The sequence below is a fragment of the Nelumbo nucifera genome, chromosome 4, assembly GCF_055504915.1.
Source record: "Nelumbo nucifera cultivar China Antique chromosome 4, China Antique-T2T, whole genome shotgun sequence".
Lineage (NCBI taxonomy): Eukaryota > Viridiplantae > Streptophyta > Magnoliopsida > Proteales > Nelumbonaceae > Nelumbo > Nelumbo nucifera.
Genome location: NC_142652.1, coordinates 93,129,703 through 93,149,409, shown reverse-complemented (window position 1 = coordinate 93,149,409; position 19,707 = coordinate 93,129,703). Strand labels below are relative to the sequence as shown.

The 19,707-nt window shown below is 35.6% G+C and overlaps 1 pseudogene across 1 annotated transcript; it reads right to left on the bottom strand.

Moving 5' to 3' along the window:
• Positions 1 to 7,724: 7,724 nt before the first annotated feature.
• LOC104610817 (lycopene epsilon cyclase, chloroplastic-like) lies at positions 7,725 to 19,097 on the bottom strand (annotated as a pseudogene). The gene is made up of 7 exons (XR_016085678.1): positions 19,047 to 19,097; positions 17,555 to 17,698; positions 17,349 to 17,456; positions 13,028 to 13,120; positions 12,807 to 12,938; positions 11,465 to 11,599; positions 7,725 to 8,822 (listed from the first exon to the last, which is right to left on the bottom strand). The product of XR_016085678.1 is annotated as a lycopene epsilon cyclase, chloroplastic-like (transcript).
• Between the last annotated feature and the right edge of the window lie 610 nt (positions 19,098 to 19,707).

The window sequence follows — 19,707 nt, the reverse complement described above, 5'->3', positions numbered from 1 at the left end:
TTTTGGTTTTGGTTCTCTCCTCCTGCCGCCGCCATCTGCCATTGCAAGATTGGATCTTTGCAAGAAAAGAAAGTCAAGAAATCTGTTCTTGACATCAGTCTTGCAAGAAAGACTGAAAAGGTTACAGTGTTTAGTTCTTCTAGAGGGTTCTTGTGAAGGATCCTGTGTGTAGGACGCACCCTACTGGTTCTGTTCCATCCACAGCTGTGTCATCTTCAGCAGGAACGGATCTTGGAGCGTTCTTTGGGCGTGAACACCAACTTTGGGAGATAGTGCTTCTCCGGATCAGGTATATTCCTCCCATTTACCTTTTGGTACAGATCTGGTTTGATTATGGTTCAAGTAGGATCCTTGAATAATATATTCTAAATTTAGGGAATATGATTCCCAGTTGGGAGAAGGTAGGAAATTTTTGAAATTCGCCCAGCCATTCCACAACCTTTATGGCGTCCATTGGATGGATCCTACCATTCTTTCAGCTTGGCTTGCTTGGCCTACAAATTTTTGGGCCGAGGTAGCCACATTTCTCTAAGGCCTGGCCTAGCTTAGACCCACAATAATCTTGCAAAAAATGTAAATATGTGATGCTTGGCTATATCAAGTTGATATTAGTTGTAACCTCATAATGGACTTTCAGCTTGCATCCGTTAATTGTAACCTTAGAATGGACTTTTAGTCAAATTTTTATCTCGATATAATTGATGTGATTACAGATCTATAGATTTAAAATTGTCTTAAGAAATCCTACTTGTCTGTGATGTTTGACACACATTAGACTTCAATATCTTAGTATTTATTATTATTATTATTATTATTTTATGAATATATAATTATTATTTTATTATTACCTGTTATTATTATTTTATTAGTTTTTAATTATTAATATTTTAGTATTTCTCATTAATTTATGAATATTTTATTAAAAATTATTATATTATTATATTATTATATTTTATTCTTATTTTCTTATTAGTTTATTAATATGCTATTATTTTTTTATAGTTTTAAAATTAATTTATTATTATATAATAAATTATATGTTAGTATTTTATTATTTAATAAATTAATATGTTTGTTTTTTATTATTAACTTATTAATGTTTTATTACGGTATTATTTTTTAAGGAATATTTTACTAATGTTTTATTAAAAAATTATTATATTTTATTCTTATTTTCTTATTAGTTTATTAATATGCTATTATTTTTTGTTTTTAATTTTAAAATTAATTTATTATTATTTAATAAATTATATGTTAGTATTTTATTATTTAATAAATTAATATGTTTGTTTTTTATTATTAACTTATTAATGTTTTATTATGGTATTATTTTTTAAGGAATATTTTACTAATGTTTTATTATTATTTTAATTATTAATATACTCTTATTTTATTATTGTTATCTTATTATTACTTTTATAATATTTTATTATTCAGTTATTAATGTTTATTATTATTTTATGATTATTTAATTATATTGCATTAATATTTTATTATAATATTTAATAATTAATTTATTGATATTTGTTATAGTACTATTATTTTATTATTATTTTACTAGTATTGTTAATAGTGTAATAATATTTTATTATTAATATATTATTCTTTTTATTATTATTATTATCTTATTATTTTAATAATATTTACTAAGATATTGAAGTCTAATGTGTGCCCAAACAACATAGACAAGCTGCAAGATTTCTTAAGACAATTCTAAATCTACAAATCTGCAATCACATCAATTATATCAGGATAAAAATTTGACTGAACGTCCATTCATTCTAAGGTTACAATTAACGGATGCAAGCTGAAAGTTCATTCTGAGGTTACAACTAGTATCAATTCGATATAGCTAAGCATCATAGATCTGCATTTTTTGCAGGCTTACTGTGGGTCTAGGCTGGGCCAGGGCTAGGAGAAATGTGGCTACCTCGGCCCTAAACTTTGCAAGCCAAGCAAGCCAGGAAACTTCATAAACAAGCATCCCTAGTATGTCATCATCATTATCAGCCATGTCTTATCCTAACTATACGAGGATGGCTACATGAATCCTGATTCGCTAATCCATTCAATTTAAAGCCATATCCATTGTTAAATTATTAGTGCCTAAATCATTTCTTACTACTTCTACCCATGTCCCTTTTGGTCTACCCCCTAGCTCTTCTTGTGTTATCGATTGATTTCTTGAATTTTAGGTCCTGGAGGCTGTGCAAATGTAAAGTATAAATGACTCTTTGTTTTTTCTAATTTTGTATTACATGATTTGTGGTTTTGTAGGTAATTCTCCACCTTCTTGGCTAAATGAAATGTCATTATTAAACTCGTTTTCAAATGTAATCTATGTAGTATGTACAGAAACTCATAAATACATTGCAATATATCAAGTCATGACACCATGTCCAATAAAGACAAATAACAAAGAAAATTTTCATAAATGTGTTTTTAACTTGAAAAACATTTAAATGTATCTCCAATATTTATCCATTGCATAGAAGCTTAGCTGCCAAAACATTCAAAAATTGGGCATAAGTTATTCAACAACCATATCTAATAAACAACTTTTTTTCACAATGAAGTGTTAGGCATGGGTTGGATAAAAATGAACTGCTTGAAAAGTTCCCTGAATACTATTTATGGATATGAAAAATATGTGCACCCTCGTATTGTGAAAGTGAGAGCAACCACTTTGGGCAAAAGAAAATGCCAAAGGTTAGGACTTAAGACTATCCAATTTACCCCTCCCAATACCCCAGGTAGTGTAGGGGCCACAATTGGATAATAACCTTTTTAGATATGTGCACCCTCTACATTGTTTACAGGGACATCCCAACTATTGTCTATTTTAAGTAATTCGAGATGCAATTGTGCAAGTCACAATGATTGGTCAAATTTGACTGAAAGTCCATTCTAAGGTTTAGTTAGTTCTGCCAATTCTTGACTTCTCCAGTAATCTTTTTTTTCATAAGTAATTGTTTTATCATTAAACTTCCTATATTTTTTTCAATCATCAGTAGACTTTCTACATTGTTTCAGTTTCTCTAAAACCTTTCTACTTTAAGACATTGGAAATGCTTCCTTTCATTTTAATGAAATGTCAAACTGTTGCATAGCAGTTCTGCTGTCTGAAACAAAAAATTTTGAATGATGTAGATGCATTGTCAATACCAATAATCTTGCGTGTATATTGGCCTCAATTGGTATATGAGTTATTAAAGCTTTGGTAAGCCTGACTAAATAGAAGAAAACTAATATCTTTTTTATCTCTGCAGACGTTGTTCTAAGACATAAATTTTTTTGTCTATGATCTAGCTAATCAATGCATTGGATGGGCTAATTATGACTGTAAGTTAAACGGACAATGCATGTCCTTCAAGTTTTCTATGAAGAATGTTGATTAAGTTGTACATTTACTTTTCAGGTTCATTGTTTGTAAATGTCTCCACAATTTCTGGTAAGGATGAATTTATCAACATAGGACAGCTAAGTATGAACAGTTCATCAGAGATTGTTCCATGCAGATTGATATCAAGCAATACAGTGGCTATGGTGTTTCAATTTCTGGTGCATCTTTTTAGGCGAAGGATTTGTGTAACGTTGGTCACAAGACTGTTGTGTGTGAATGCACGATTATCTATAACAGTAAATTTATAGGTGATCACAACATTGATCTAAAAATCCCCAAAGTTCATAACGTAGGTATCTGGAGCTATCTTCTCATTTCCAGCCATTCTCGTGGGTCAAACAATCCTGATACACGTACTGGAACAATCCTGAAGTAAGTACTGAATGAAAGCCATGATACAAGAGCAACTCTTGAATTTCCTAATACACGTATTGGAACAAAGCCAGCACCCAAAGTTGCTTTTTACAGCTCCAGAGGATCATCTGCAATTTGCCCCCATGTTCTAAAGCCTGACCTCATAGCCCCCGGCTCCTTTGTTCTTTTACATCTTGACCTCCAATAGGTCCTATGGTGAACGAAGGATCAACAAAATTGTTTAGCAACTTCAACATCATGTACGGAACCTCCGTTGCTTGTCCTCATGTGGTGGGAATGGCAGCACTTCTGAAAGCAGTCCATCCTGAATGGAGTCCAACGGCTATTCGATCTGCCATGATGACCACAGAAGATTCACTAATACCACTCTCAAACCCATCACAGAATTCTTAGATGGCGAGCAACCCACCAGTCCTCTAGCCACGGGAGCGGTTCACCTCAATCTTAACAAGGCGCTTGACCCTGGACTTGTATATGATGCAAATACAGAGGACTAAGAGAGGCTTCTCTGCGCTTTGAATTACACTAAGAAGGAATCAAGAAGATAACAAGGTCGTCCTCGGACTAGTTAGCCCATGAAGTGCAAACGTTTGGTGATGCCTCTTCAAGCTTCAACCCAAGAGCTCTTCCTTATGATCTTAGTGTAATTGTGTCTAGTGATTTGTGGGGACGTGCTACCCCCCCGTCTTGTGTAGCCCCTTCCAATATTTTATCAAAAAGAAAGTTTGTTTCATTGGAGGTCACAAGCAAGGTTCAGAGTATTGATACACCTCCTTGTTTTTGTAGTTGATATACTTACAGGAAAAAGAATCAGTTTTGGTACAAGTACTTTAAGATGGATGATAAGTACTTTAACATCCACTTTGAATAAGTTATTGTAGCTATAACTGTGGGTGCAAATGTACACTTTGAGTAGGCTAGGGTTGAGATTTTTTTCAAAATTCGAATGGGCCTTGCCTGAAGGCCCAAGGCCAAAGCAGTGTATAAAATGCTAATTTTTGCATCCCTACCTAATTTAATGGGATTCAAAATTTTTTCTACATGCAACACATTAGTCACGATTTCTGTCATTTTTTTTATCAAATGCCCTTAATGGACTTTTTTTTTCAAAAGAACAAAACTGCATTACCTTCTCTACATGCTGAGATACTCATTTTGGATAACTATATTATATTTACCGGCATTATATGCTCATGGGCAATTGTATTAAGAGTTCTACAAACATACTTGATATATATAATATTAAAAAAAGTCAAAAGGTTAGTGGCTGCTTCCTTGTGGTGTATCACTTGCCAGTCGGTGCATTCTACTTTTCCATTGATACTATTTACAATACTTTGGGTATCAGACAAAAGAGTTGCAGATTTGATTTTCATTGAGATGCTTTTTGCAGTCCATGGATTATTACCCACCCTTCAGCTTGAAGACTTGAAGCATCTCTGTTGAAATCATAGATCGATAATTATTTAGTAAGACAATACCTGTCCCTGCTGTTGCCCTTGCTGGGTCATATGAGCCATCCACATAAATATAGATATCTGTGTTCTGTTGAGAGTCTCCCCAAGCATTGTCTGCTGCTTGTTCAGAGTTTGTCAATGGGTTCTGGGTTCTAGGTTCTATGTATGAATCAGCTTTCTCTATCAAATGTATGAGATCAAGTATGTCTTGTTGATGGATCTTTGCATTATACATGTCCCATATGAGTCTGAAAATGATGAAAATTTTGGCAATATACCTCTGTTTGAGGTTTGGTGGTAAGTTTTTTAACTTTTCTGTTATCCTATCAGTGACGAACTGATTCAGCTGTTTGTTATTTACTTCCTCGGGGTTCATTCCATTATGGGTTGTAAGCCAGATGGCCCTCACAGAGAAACACTGAAAGAAGAGATGCAGCCATGATTCTATAGCAGCATCGCATAAAGTGCAGAGTCTTTATGTTTCCTGGAAAAAAAGGAGTGTGTCTCTGGTTTTTACTCCACCCCACCATGCCTTATACATGAATATTTGAAACCTGAAGGGCACTTTTGTTTTCCAGATTCCAGTTCTTATGTGGTCCAGAGGAGGATGATAGCTGATCTATAAATAATTTGTAGCCTGTTTTGACACTGTATAATGCTTTTCTTGAACTCTTCCGTAGGAGTTTGTCTGGGTCTGTGGATGGAATTCTGTTCAGTTGTATGATGTGGCTTATTGTTTCTTCCTCAAATAGCTCTTGTAGTGGTGGTGGGGGGGGGGGCGGGGTTCCAATGCCCTTCTTGGTTCCTTGGTTCACTGACCCTTTCTATTTGTAGTTGGCTTGGAGGTTAGGTTTGAGTGTTGGGGTGCCTTTTGTATGGATGGATTCCAAGGGTCAAGTGGGTGAACGGATTTTCCATCTTTTAGTTACCAAAACAAATTCCCTTTCAGCTGGTCTGATAAAACTACTACTTGCTTCCACCACCAAGAGTCCCTTGGTTTTTTGTTAGCTTGAAGATAGACTTGGATTTGATATACTTTTGCTTGATGATTTTGGCCCAGAATTCTGATTTGGCTGTGAAGAGTTTCATATCTGTTTTGAGAAGAGAGCCTTGTTGAATTCCTCAATTTTCCTGAAGCCCAGACCTCCTTGATTTTTGGTTTTACAGATACGGTGCCATGGGATTGTGCGTAAGCTTTGTCCGACCCATTGACATCCTTTGGACTTTATTTAAATTCAAATAAGTCATTGAATTAACTCATAATTACTGCAATTAACTCTCAATTTATAATTAATGCATTGACTTCTCAACTCATGCGCGACCCTTGTTAGCTCGAAACCCATCCTGTCTTCAACATCTAATCCAGTTCGGACCGATCCAACCAACCAATATATAGAATCAACTAGTCCAGACTCCAGTCCGATTAGTTTTCGGACCACTAACAAATCTGATTAGTCGGTTCAACCATAATTTGGTCCGGTAGGGTTTCAGACCATTAACAGGTCTAATTGGCTGGTTCAACTATGGTTAAATTCCCATTGTCCTTCCACTTAAATACAAAAGCATTAACCACAACCATCAGCTTTCATTAGGCTCAATTTGGGAAGTGTGTAAATAGAAATATGCACTTCAAAACCTTGTATACGGTATTTCTAAACTTTGTATTTGCACACATACAAACTGGGCTTTAAATATTAATCCAAATGATTAATTCCACTTAAATTCTCTACGTAAAAACTATGTGCAAGTGATGTGATTTGAACAAAGAACACTTGTGTAAAAGACAAGTATTCTTATTATTAAGCCATATCTAACCGAGTTAAAAAATGACTTGGCTTTTACCTTTAAGCCATTTTCATAAAACTAAAGTTGTCACAAGGTTAATGGGTTGGACGGGTTGGGTTGAGTCAAGACAGGTTTGAATTGAACCCAATCAATTTAATTTTATTAAATGAATCATTAATGGGTTTTCGGTTTAGAAACCCAATCCACCCAATTGCCACCCCTAGCTCCAAAGCTGTCATTTGGTTATTTCTGATGCCTTGTGGTTTTGTACTCAACCACTCACAGTTACTCCATTTGACAACAAAATGGTATTGGTATTAACAACACCCAAAATGATCCATCAAGTGCATCTTCACTCATTCCTGAGATGGTAGGGAAAATATCTCTTCCATAATCCAGCCTGCTCTAGTTATTGGCTGGGATCACGTAAGAGAGCATCAACAGACAAGAAAGCTGTAGCAAGGGAAGTGAACAAAATGAGAGAAATTATCCAATGGGATAACAAAGAGGTATACAAGCCTACATACCAAGTGATGAATTTCCAGAATGAAGCAGGTGACAACAATTTAGAATCGATGGTGATGACCATTTGGATTATATTGGTACACCAGGAACTGTAAGCTAGATGGAAATTTTGGATGAAAAAATACCTATCAATTATTATGAATTGAAAATATAAGATTTCAGAATATACAAAGAAATGTATTATATACACAACCTTCAAATGATTCATACTTCTACGTTAGAGTAATAAAGTAGGATAGAACAAAATATGTGTTTAAACTTAATGCACTTGATGGATCGATTTTTGGTGGAGTGTGAATTATTTGTGCTAAGTACATCGTCATTTGGTTTGCTTCCAAGTGGTCGATGACTCAAGCCGAAGTGGAAACTTTGGCTGCCAAGCTGAGTTGAGCTGGGCAGGCTAGGTGGCAAGCTGACTATAGTGTCGAGCTGCCTATGAGGTGTCGAGCTGCCTGGGAGATGCCAAGCTGCCTGTGAGGTGCTGAGCTGCCTGTGAGGTGTTGAGCTGCCTGGTGACGAGCTAACTATGAGGTGTCGAGCTGCCTAGTGACGAGTTGGATTGATGAGCTTCGTTGCTCTTTAGAGACCTGCAAGGAACCAAATGTCAGAGGACCCGGGGTGGCCAACCCGGCAAGGTCGCTCCAATGCTTAAGTCAGTACTCTCATAGTAGACTGCAAGCTAAAAATCACGAAGTATGACAGCTAGAATTTGCTTACTTGCTTACTTGCCCCCCCTGTCATTGGGGTTGGTGCCTTTATATAGGCCTTGCTCACATACTGCCCCCGAGATCTCCGGGAGGTCGTGTCTAACTGATCCGAGATCCTCAGAGGTAACTGCCATGCACATTGACCATCTTTTGGAATGAGGGCCAACCTCCAAGGGCCGTGGGTTATGCATGCCGAATTTGTTGGTGAGCATGTCTCGTAGGTCGCCAGGTCAACGCCTGGGCCAGGCCAGGCCACCAGGTCGCGCTGGGCCAGGCCGCCAGGTTGGACACCATCAACTTGGGAAGTTGTTACTTGAGTGGTTCCGGGTGTCACCTAGTTGTTCTGAGGTGCCATGTGTCACAATGTCATTAGAGGACCAAATCCGCCCTCATCAGCACTCAAATTATAAAGTCATAAAAGTTCTCACCATAGTTGATCCAGTAGGATCAGAAAGAAGATGTCTAATTAGGCACATTCTCATGCTATTCGGTGCCATAACAAACATATAAAAAGCAAACACTATGAGGTCTGATGATGAAAGGGTAGAACCAAGAAAACCCTGCCACATCCTGCAAGAAAGACACCTCCATTTATCATTCTACCATAAGTAGAAAGGCAAACCAACGAGGACTTGCTCATTTGCAGATAGCTTGTAGCATTTGTTAAGAAAGCAGTTAATATTCATAAGCTATTATTGTTCCCCGTTTCACTTTGCAGACCTTTGTATTAGCAGCTTCGTTTTGTTACTATGGGTTCTTGCTCAGACTGCATGTCTCTTCCATGATTCTCAATTGTCAAATATAGGATTCAAATTAGGTGTATTATGCAGTCAAAACAACAAAAAAAAGGAAGAAAGAAAGAAAAAGTTTCCAAGGGAACACAGCAGTAGCTGTTTTCCCAAATTGGCTAAGCATAGAAATCCCAAACTCCAAGTGCCAACTGAACTGGTATCTTCTCCATACATTCACCCCCATTGTAACTAGAAGTATTATTATAAATAGTAAGTCCAGATTTACTATAAATAGTAATGTTGTTCTACTAAAAATAGGGATCTTGTGCCATTTGCTTTGTTATTCTTGAATTACATGTTTTTTAAGAACTTCTAGATAATTTTAGAGTAATTTTATATGCCTAGAAAAAGAGTTGTGTCTTAGTTAAGAGCCATGGGCTTCCATGAGTACCGCATTTGTATGAGATTTGAGCCACCACGAGTACCATCTAATTAATTGAAAACTTGTCTTGCCATGGGAGGAGCCGAAAGTATCACCCTGAGTACAATCAAGCTTATTGGATCCCTACAGGTGTGGTGTAAGAGCTAGTGCCAGCATGTTGAAATCCTCAAATTGACTTATTCAAGAAAATCTCTAGGGTATTGTTAGCTGGTACCAGCTTGACTGGAGTTTCTATGAGGAAGGGTTATTTTAGGAATAAAAATATATAGCCAAGGAAGAGAGATATCAACCTCACTGGGGGAATTACTTGTAATTCTGGATAATTTTAACATTATACAAAGAATCTCTCTAATTAGAGAGAGAGAGAGAGAGAGAGAGTTTGTACTCTTCTCTTTTTTCTTCTATTTTCTTCTTCTCTCACCTTATTCATAAAAAAGAATTAGTCTATACCTGTATTACAATTAACACAACAGAAGGTTACATGTCATGTTTTGTCATATGCATGTATTAGCTACACAACACTACATGAGTAGTTTTTAATCACATTTGCAGGCATAATCTTGATAAAAACCATTAATTCATCAGGGGCACTAAACCAGCAGGATTAGATTTAAATCCCTTCTATAGTAAGTTTAGAAATCTTCCTTTTATACTAAAATGTAACTACTATCTACTATGACTCTAGAATGCATCCAAAATAAATTCCAAATTCTCTTGCTAATCTCATGCTATTTATAGTTGGTATCTCATGCCATTTCTTTTTCTTTGTCTTTCAGGTGAACAGCCCCTAGGGACATTGACAGCTAATTAAGGCCATCATTTTCCTATTCCAAAAGAAATTGAGATGCACCAGAACAGCAGTCTTTTGGACAGTTTGGAATGAAAATGCAAGGTTTTTTTTTTCCTAGCAAGGAGCAAACAGAGACATAAATAGAATGATCAATGGTGCCTGTCTATTCAGAACTGGTGGGGGTTCAAATCAAAGCATTCTCTACAGATGAAATAATCAGAAGATGGCAGCATATATCTTCTTCTTCAGCAAGACATTCCAGTACCCCTCAAGCCCTGGTCCTTTTGAAAATGCCATTTAGCTGAATTTCAAATGGTTGCAGTAAAGGAAATTCAGGAAGTTCAGGAATTGGTGAAGCCTTTAAAGAGTCAAGGTGAAATTTTAATGGGCTAATGACTGATAAGAGCTGAATCCCTATCATTATTTCAAGGGCTGATATTGGGCACCCTCTAGGGTAGAGCAACTTTCAGGAGAAGAAAAAATCTCAGCTGGCAATTATATGGATGCAAGGAGACAGTCTGGACCACGGCAGTAGAGAGTACAGATACACTATTAGGGAGGCTAGATACTTGGAATCATCATGAATTCTATTTTTAGATGTGTTCAGAGGAAAAATGGTCAGCAAATTCCTTGACAGATAAGCCAGTGAGGGTGTTTAGCAGAAAAGAGATGTACTGGGGGGTCAAACCACTTGTGCTAAAGGTCTGTAAGGATATGTATTGGGTAACCCATCAGTTTGGAGAGGAGTAGCCATGGGGTTAGACGAAGGATTATATGAGGAGTGCTTGTGCACTAACTTCTTCTGTATATTTTCTTTTTCATCTGATTAATTGAGTTGCTTGATCAGCATCTCAAAACAAGTTTTATAGTTCATGAGGGGGTTAAAACTGAAGTACTTTAACACTTCAAGTTGTAAAAGAAAAATTATCCTCCCTTATTATATCCTCAACAACTACCAAGTCCCATTATTTTGTTTTGCAGATGGAATAGATCAAGATTTAAATGTCATTTAGTCTGCCAGAAGAAAAAAAGTCATTTGTTTCTTACGGAGAAACATGAACTTCCATGCTAGAGTTCATGTCTGTGTGTTTCTCAATCCAAGTCCTCGTGTCTTTGCACAAATGTAGACTCACATATAAAACTACACCGTGCATGCATCCAAACTTATATAGAAGATTACACTGCTGCATGCAATCATGTACACATGTTGTATGATTGTAAGAGTAAAAAGTTGGAGATTTGATCATACCAATTAGGTAAACGGAAGAAAGTGTGAAAGAATGTTCTGATGCCTTCAATATCCAATTGCAAAATTAATGCCAGTCCAAAGAGAAAAAAAATGATCTCTGACGTTTCCTTTCTTGTGGCCAAAGAGAACTCCAAGCTGATAATGAAAATGTAGTAAGAAGATTTTTACATCATGCATCCAGTAGTAGAACAATTTATGTCAGTTATACTGCACCAAATGGTGAAGACTACCCAGGGAAAGCAACATTGTTCTTGAGAGAGAAATATATACTTATGATGATTGTGTTGAACACCTACCACCTGGTTGTATTACTTTGGTTGATTGCTCATTTGCCCACTTATTTGACACTTAAAATAGTGCCTTTAATTCATATTCAATTTGAAGTTCCAATGCTAGGTAAGTATATCCAACTTAAAAATTTCTCAAAAAAATAGAACAAAACCAAGGATCAAAATTCCGCTATGTATCAGGCATATCATATCATTCCAATTACACCCCAACATGCTAACTACTCAAGGTTTTGGATTTTTTATATTTTTAGGGGGTAGTCAAGCCTAAGACTGACTCCCTGTAAAATTATAAAAAAAAAAAAAAAGAGCTGCACGCCTTTGTTTTACCCAAGATGCAAGTTTGTGCGTATCAATACTTTGAATCTTGGATAGAACAGTTTCAAACATATATATATATATATATATTAGAAAGTGTAGTGTTTTTTTCTTTTGCTTTTATTTAATGAGCTCCAGGCATTTCTGTTGTCATAATTCTGAAATGCAGGTCATATTGTATGGGTATTTATGTATCCCCTCCCCCCTTTTCTGATTAATAAAATAAATAGTGGCAACCCTCCGCCAGGAGTAAATTTTGGGGTTTGAAAAAATGTTTTATTGTTTTTAAAAGGTCCAGAAGATGAAAAAAGAACCTTGCATTTAGATACACACTTGTACATATACTTATAATAATATATCTAAATAAATTCCACCTTACCTCATAAAAATTTAAAATTAATCTAATGTTTGTTTCGTCATATTTTCCAGTTTATATCAACTATAAATGGTTTTTTCTGTCAGAAGTAACATATACATTAGACATAGGTATGCCCAAATAAGACCATGCATCTTCAACCTTTTTAATTGCTTCATTATTACACTTTTACCAATAAGGAATTATATTTGCAATTATTTAATTACAGGTAAAAATTTATCAGTAAAAGACCCTGGATATTGAAAACCAGCATTGGTTAATGGCCCTTCATGATGACGAATGGAGTACCAGTTATTCCTAACAGAATAAACAATGACTTTTTATCAGTATGACCATGGGTTGATATTAACCACATATGTACCTTGCATTGAAATATTTCCAATGTTCTTATCAGGAGTCATTACATGCTTGGAATCTATTCCTTGCTTCAACATATTTGCAATTACAGAAGCATATTTTGGAGCCTCTGATAAAGATCTCACAACTGAATAGCCTGTTTGGAAAAAGTAAAACAGAGGGGCACCAATTTAATACAAATAATTAGGAAAATAAGTGGATAATGATAATGTCATTGTTTTCTACCTGTAGCTGGATGCACCATGCTAGCTGCAGCACCAAATGCTTCTTTTGCTCTGTATGTGGTAATGATCCACCAACAGGTATATAGGACCACTCCTACACAAAAGACTCAATGGTTACATCTACATTCCAGGTAGTGCCCAGAAAAAATAATGATGTTCAAGCCTTTTTTTCCATATACATAGCGAACATGTCTGCTAGTCAGGTTAAATGACCCTGGAGTCTTCAATATGGGAATGTATTCGGGAGCTCAAAAGGGCTACTACATGTTCCTGTTGTTACCATAGGTTTATCATCACCATAATCATCATCATCTGAGCCTTGTCCCAACTATATGGGGTGGCTATGTGAACCCTGCTTTGCCATTCCATTCTGCTCAGTAACATATCCTTAGCACTTAAATCATTTCAGCTAAAAAACTTACTATGTGGCCAAGACAAGCCCTTATTTGGACACCATACTTAAATTAAAATGTTGAGACTTTGAACAGATTATTTAACTTTATGAAGAACACCAATACAATTGAAATAGGGCTGATATGGACTAGGGAAGTGATAAATGGCTGAACTAGATGTTTCCCTATCGAATGGATAAATCCTATCAACCACATGGCAGAAATAGGTAATAGGGTCATTTAGAAAAATTCCCTAGCTGACCTGCTTTTGGAAAATGTGTTTAACCATCAAGAGTATAGCTGCCCATTAGTACCTATTAGTTATGTTTTAATGTTTTTAAATTTTTTAATTGCATGATCAGTTAAAAATATAATCCTAGTTTCAAAATGTCAATAAATTAGAGTTTGAAAACTATAAATACAATAAAGAAAATTGTCAAATTTCTAGTCTTTCAAATCTTTGATATTCTAACACAATTTGCAATTGACTATCTTAAGATTTCCTATAAAATCTCTAACTGTAACAGAGACCAAAGGGCCATTAGCCAATGTTGGTGCCGGCTATCTGGGGTCTTGGGAGGGATAGACTGGACAAGGACCTATCATTTGGCAATTTTTGCACTAAGTGGCCATTCTTATGCATAAAAGAGGCCGGTTTGGTAAAATATTAAATGAAAAAAGTAGATAGTAATAAAAAACCATACATTCCAGAGAGAAATGTAGGACAAAGGACAAGCAGTCCAATGCTGACAAGCAAATTATATGTCTTTAAATATGATTTTGGTACTACAAGTCCATAACTGGACCAGGCATAACCCAATTCACAACATATATAATGATTTTAATATAAGATCATTGACATATATAAAAGATAAAAACTATAAATGAATAAAATGGCACTGTAAATAAGCAAGTCACTGAAATCAACACAACAACATCACATGATGAATATGTTGTGTCAAGCATAATAGCTTCTATACTTAGCTTGGGAAAAATAAAGACTTCACCACTATGATGTAAAAATGTTGATAATAGGAGTGAGCAATATAGCAATTTTTAGAGTTAAACACAAAACACATAGAGATAGAGAAGACACAAATAGAGATCAGTGGATCATATTGGGTTTATTAAAATATAGGGTTTCTTTCTTCATGTTTTCTTTATCTTTACCTTTTAAACATTTATTTCATGAGAGAGATAATATTTAGAATCAGAGTCACCGAAAATAAAATTTTATTTTTAATAAATATAATAATAAATAAATAAATAAGCAGGATTATATGCCTCCTTGAAACTTTAGAAGAAAACTGAGAATAAAGAGGTTGGATCATGTGCTTTCCTTAAATTAAGGACTGCAATGACCTTCTTTTTAGGTACTAAACCATAATTATCTTGTCATATTAAAGTTGACCATATTTATAACTTTTTTGAAGAGTAAATAATAAAAAAAGAAGTTAGAAATATAGTCAACTTACTAACTTCATGATAATCTAATACTTGTGGAGGGAGTGAACAAAGGATGATTGGGCAATTTTGAAAAGAACTGCACTGCAGGGATTAATTTGGAGGATAGAGAATTAGAGGCTATTGTGGAAAGGCTTGAGTGTTCCATCTCTAGTCGGCCTTTGACCTATCTGGGGCTTCCTTTAGGTGCAAATCCCAAGGAGAGTAGATTTTGTTCTCCAATATTAGAAAAGTGTGCAAAAAGGCTAGCAGTGTGGAAGAAGAATTACATATCCTTGGGTGGGAGGATTACTCTAATTAGATCAACCCTGGCAAACCTACCCTTATATTTTTTGTCAGCATTAAGGATTCCACAGAAGGAGGCTAGGAAGATTGAGAAGGTAATGAGGGACTTCCTATGGGAACCAGAGGATGAGAAAAAAGATCACTTGCTGAGATGGGAAATAGTGGTTAAAGATCCAAAATAGGGAACTTGATTTGGAGGTGGCCATTGGAGATGGACAGATTTTGGCATGAGGTGATAGCTAGCATTCATGGCAGGATGAACTCTGTATGGGATGCAGGAGTTTCTCAACGGGCTACTCTTACTTCACCATGGAAAGAAATTCACAGGATTCTTCACCAATTTCTCAATTTCGTCAATTTTTTTCTTTTCTTTTTTTTTTTTTTTTTTTTTGGGGGGGGGCAGTAAAGTTTTGGACCTTTGGGTTGGTTCTTCAACTCTTAAAGATTTGTTCCCTTCCCTTTACTCAATTTCATTGTACAAAAACAAGTGTGCTTCGGACTTTATCGCTCATCCTATCCTTCTTTTAAATCATAATTGTGATTTTGGTTTCTGAAGAGGGTTGAGGAATGCTGAAGTGGTAGAGTTGAATGGGTTACTACAACTTCTTGATTATGTTTGCTTGGATCCTACCAAACCAGATAGACATATCTAGGTTCCTCATCCAAAAGATCTTTTTTCTTGTGCTTCTCTTGTTAAGTCTCTTTGTTTGTCTTCTCCTCCTCAGCCTTTTCTTATTAAGGAAGTGTGGTGTTGGCCTATTCCTACCAAAATTTGGAGCCTTTTGTTGGGAGGTCCTACAGGAAGATCAACACCATGGACATGATACAAAAAAGAAGACCCTTCTTATGCTTATCCCCAAACTGATTCACTCTATGTAAATCCAATGAAAAAAATTGTTACCACTTACTAATATCTTGTCCTGTTTGTTGTAGATATTTGGGAGTGGCTTTTCTCTTTGCTTTGGTTGCAAGTGGTCCTTGCCAACAGGGGTAGATAAGCTTTTCTACCCTTCTACCTTTGTCTGGACTAAAAGGAGGGGAAGAATTATGTGGAGAAGTGTAGAGCAGCAATAGTATGTACTCTGTGGGAAGAAATAAATAATAGGATCTTCTCAAGAAAGGATAGATCCATAGAAGCAGTAAAAGATTGTGTTTTGGTGAGGGTGATACATTGTCTTAGGACCCCAAATTCTTTTTCATCTTGGTCCTTTGATGATATAGAGAGAAATTGGGAGTTAGTGGCCAGAAGTTCTTCCAAAAAGTAAAAGAAAAGATTCTTTGGGAACGCCCAGCTGAAGACTACGTTAAACTAAACTTTGATGGGAGTAGTCAAGGAAATCTGGGCCCTTCAGGCATAAGAGGGGTGCTGACAAACAAAGAAGGAAGTATCATTGCACTATTTTCTGGTCTTGTGGGAGTGGGAGATTCCATCAGGGCAGAATTACTTGCGGCTATGAGAGGGGTACAAATAGAAAGTGAGATGGGTCTAATAAATATGGAGATCGAAGGGGACTCAAAATTGATGATAGGGTGGTTGAAGATCCAGAGTCCATAATCTGGTGTTTTAGAGATGAGATGAAAAAGTTTAATTGGCTAACCAGAAATATGAACTTGAAAATCTGTTGGGTTAAGAGAACTGCTAATGTTATGGCAGATGGGCAAGCTAAACAAGGGTAATAGGGAGAGTTTGTATTGGGCTCAATTGCAATTGATTTTTGTTTCTATCCTATTAAAGTTTCTGTGTGAAAGGCAACACCTTGTGCCTCTCTGTGGGATGCTTATAATGCCTATTCTCATTGAGATTCAATAAATACTTTGTTTACTTATTAAAAAAAACAGCATTACAATCATAATTATAACTTCAACAATAAGGTCATAATAAAATCAATATTGGGTATCTACTTTGAAAAACTTTATGATTGCTATATCATAATTTTCTTAAAAGTTAAAATTTTGAAGGGTCCTATGGTAGAACATGAGTACCTATCAACTTCATAGGTCCCCCCCCCCCCAACACACACACACACAGGCTCTGCCCCGGAATATGGTCAGGCTCACCTATGAGACTTTCTCATCTGAGACACTGCAAGTAGATTGTCCAATACTCTAATGTAGTGATAGAAATGTCAAGCTTCATTGTAGCCAGTCAAAGAGATATTGTAATCCCATCTAAAGTATTACCTCTTCATAAGTTTTTATTATTCGAACACCCATGTTATCCAACCTTGACATCAATTTTTTCTTCAACAGATCAAAGGGCATGGCATCTCTTGAGGCCAAACAAGTCTCCTGCAATTAAAAATTTTCTAAGCATCTTAAAATGTTATTGAACTAACATAAAAATAAAATATATTTTGAAACCCAAAACTGTATTAAATCCAATAAACCTCAAAGAAAACTCTTGTTGGTGACATGGGCATGACATAAAGACATGTTGGATATTCTGCTTCCAAGCATTGAACTGCCGGTTTTGTGTAATCTCTATAGTCCATGAAAACCATTAAACTAGGATCATATGGATTGTTTTCCACCTGGGAGAATGCAGAAAGACAAAGCAAATTACAGGTTATGATAAAGTTGAATCTTCAAAGTGAACTTTTCACAAATTACCCATAAAATACTATCAAGAACAATAATTAATCAGTGAGAAAATAAATGGAAAAAAAAATCTTATAAAGTATCAGACTTTGTCTATAGAATTTTTTTTACATGCATAAAAAGAAAAAAAAAATCATGTTATGTTTTTTTAGAAAACTCAATCATTCACACAACAAACAGCATAGAAGTTCTATGTCAATAAATTTACTATTTGGTTATATTTATCACTTCCATTTCCACTCTCTCTCCCTTGCACAAAAAAAAATTAAAATAAGACCTATTCAGACTGACAACGTGAAATTAATAGTCAGCATAGTCAACAAAAGACATACAATTGTCACAGGATGAGAATCATAAGAGTATACACTTAAAGCTCAGATGTTATGCACAAAAAGGATAACCCTACAAGATTTTCTTCTCCATTTCTTTTAAAAACGAATGATAATTTAGCCTTATAAATTCCTTTAACTTGATCCCCATCTATATAGCATCCTTCCTATTTGCCAATCATCTTAACCACCACCTAGGATCTAGCATCTTCCTTCCCTCGGCTAGAGAGGAAACTATAATATTTTACCTCTTCTAGTGAAATCTCTAACTGGCCACTCCTGTAATAGCATAGAAATATCTTTAGGAATCACTCAAAGATATCCAAATAGAGGCAACCTCCTAAAATGTTGCACTTCTAAAGGGAGAATTACATAATGTCGCACCTTGCATCCCTATTTGGATGATTGTCTTGTAAAACTTTGATGTAATTCCTTCTCTTTCTTAATAAAACTTCATCATTTATCAAAAGAAAAAAGATGTAATAGCTGTTCTTTTACAGAAGAAATGGTCTTAGAAAATGGAGGAAGAAGATTTGTATTGTTGACACCCTAATATCCCTTGCTTAGACACATTATAAAAGTAAAATAGGAAAAGTCTGAGCTGGTTCTTATACATACTAGTAAACGTGTGCGTGCATTCACACATGGCAATTTCTCTAAGACAAAACTATTTATAATTCATGGGCAGTTTCTAAACAGTTATAACTTATAAGTGGGTAGTTTCTGAACAGTTGTGAGTGGGCAGTTTCTGAAGTGAGAGTAAAGGACATATATGCCCTCTTTATGCCCGCTGTGTGCTTAGACAAGAGGAGTAGAAAACGTCCAATGAAAATTCCAGAAAAAAAGGGGAATTTTCTCTTTTATAGGTAGTATAGATTTCAATAAAGTCCTGTACTCCTGTTTGGGAAGAAACATGGAACAGTCATCTTACATATTTTAGTAAATATCTTACCTCAACTTCTACCCCATAAGCTGCCCCCCCCCCCACTTCACTGCCTTGCATTCTGGTAATCAGGTCCTACAGGCCAAGGAAAAGCAAGGGCATAATAAACTACCGTACTACACAGTTTGAGGCTGGCAAGGTCTCTCAACTATAGAAAATTGGCAGTGGAAGGTGATTCAAAAGTGATGGTGAACTGGCTTAAAAATGACGGTCTTGTCCCATGGTTGTACAGAAACATCATGAGGGTGATAAAATCAGATTATCAGAGTGATGGATAAGGATACAGTTATCAATCCACAGATAAGTCAATGATATAATATAGTTTACTATGATGGTTCAATATTGAAAGGGGAATATGACTGCATGTGTGATCGTTGGTTGTTAGATGAAGTTTTTGGAGGTTGGGTGAATCCTGTTATTGTTGATCGATGTAGTAGTAGTTGTGGTGTATGCAGTGTATAAAACTCTTCAAAGTGTGCAGAAGTTTATAGACAAACACATTCTATTGACTAGAAAAAATCATATTGTTATTAGGTTCATACGGAAAAGTTGGAATATTCATATTCGTGAACCAATTGTCCTTTTTGTTGATTCTAAATCACTTATTACTCAGTTTAGCGTTTCATTATTTTTATGCAACTACTGCTTCATCATAATAATCATAATTAGA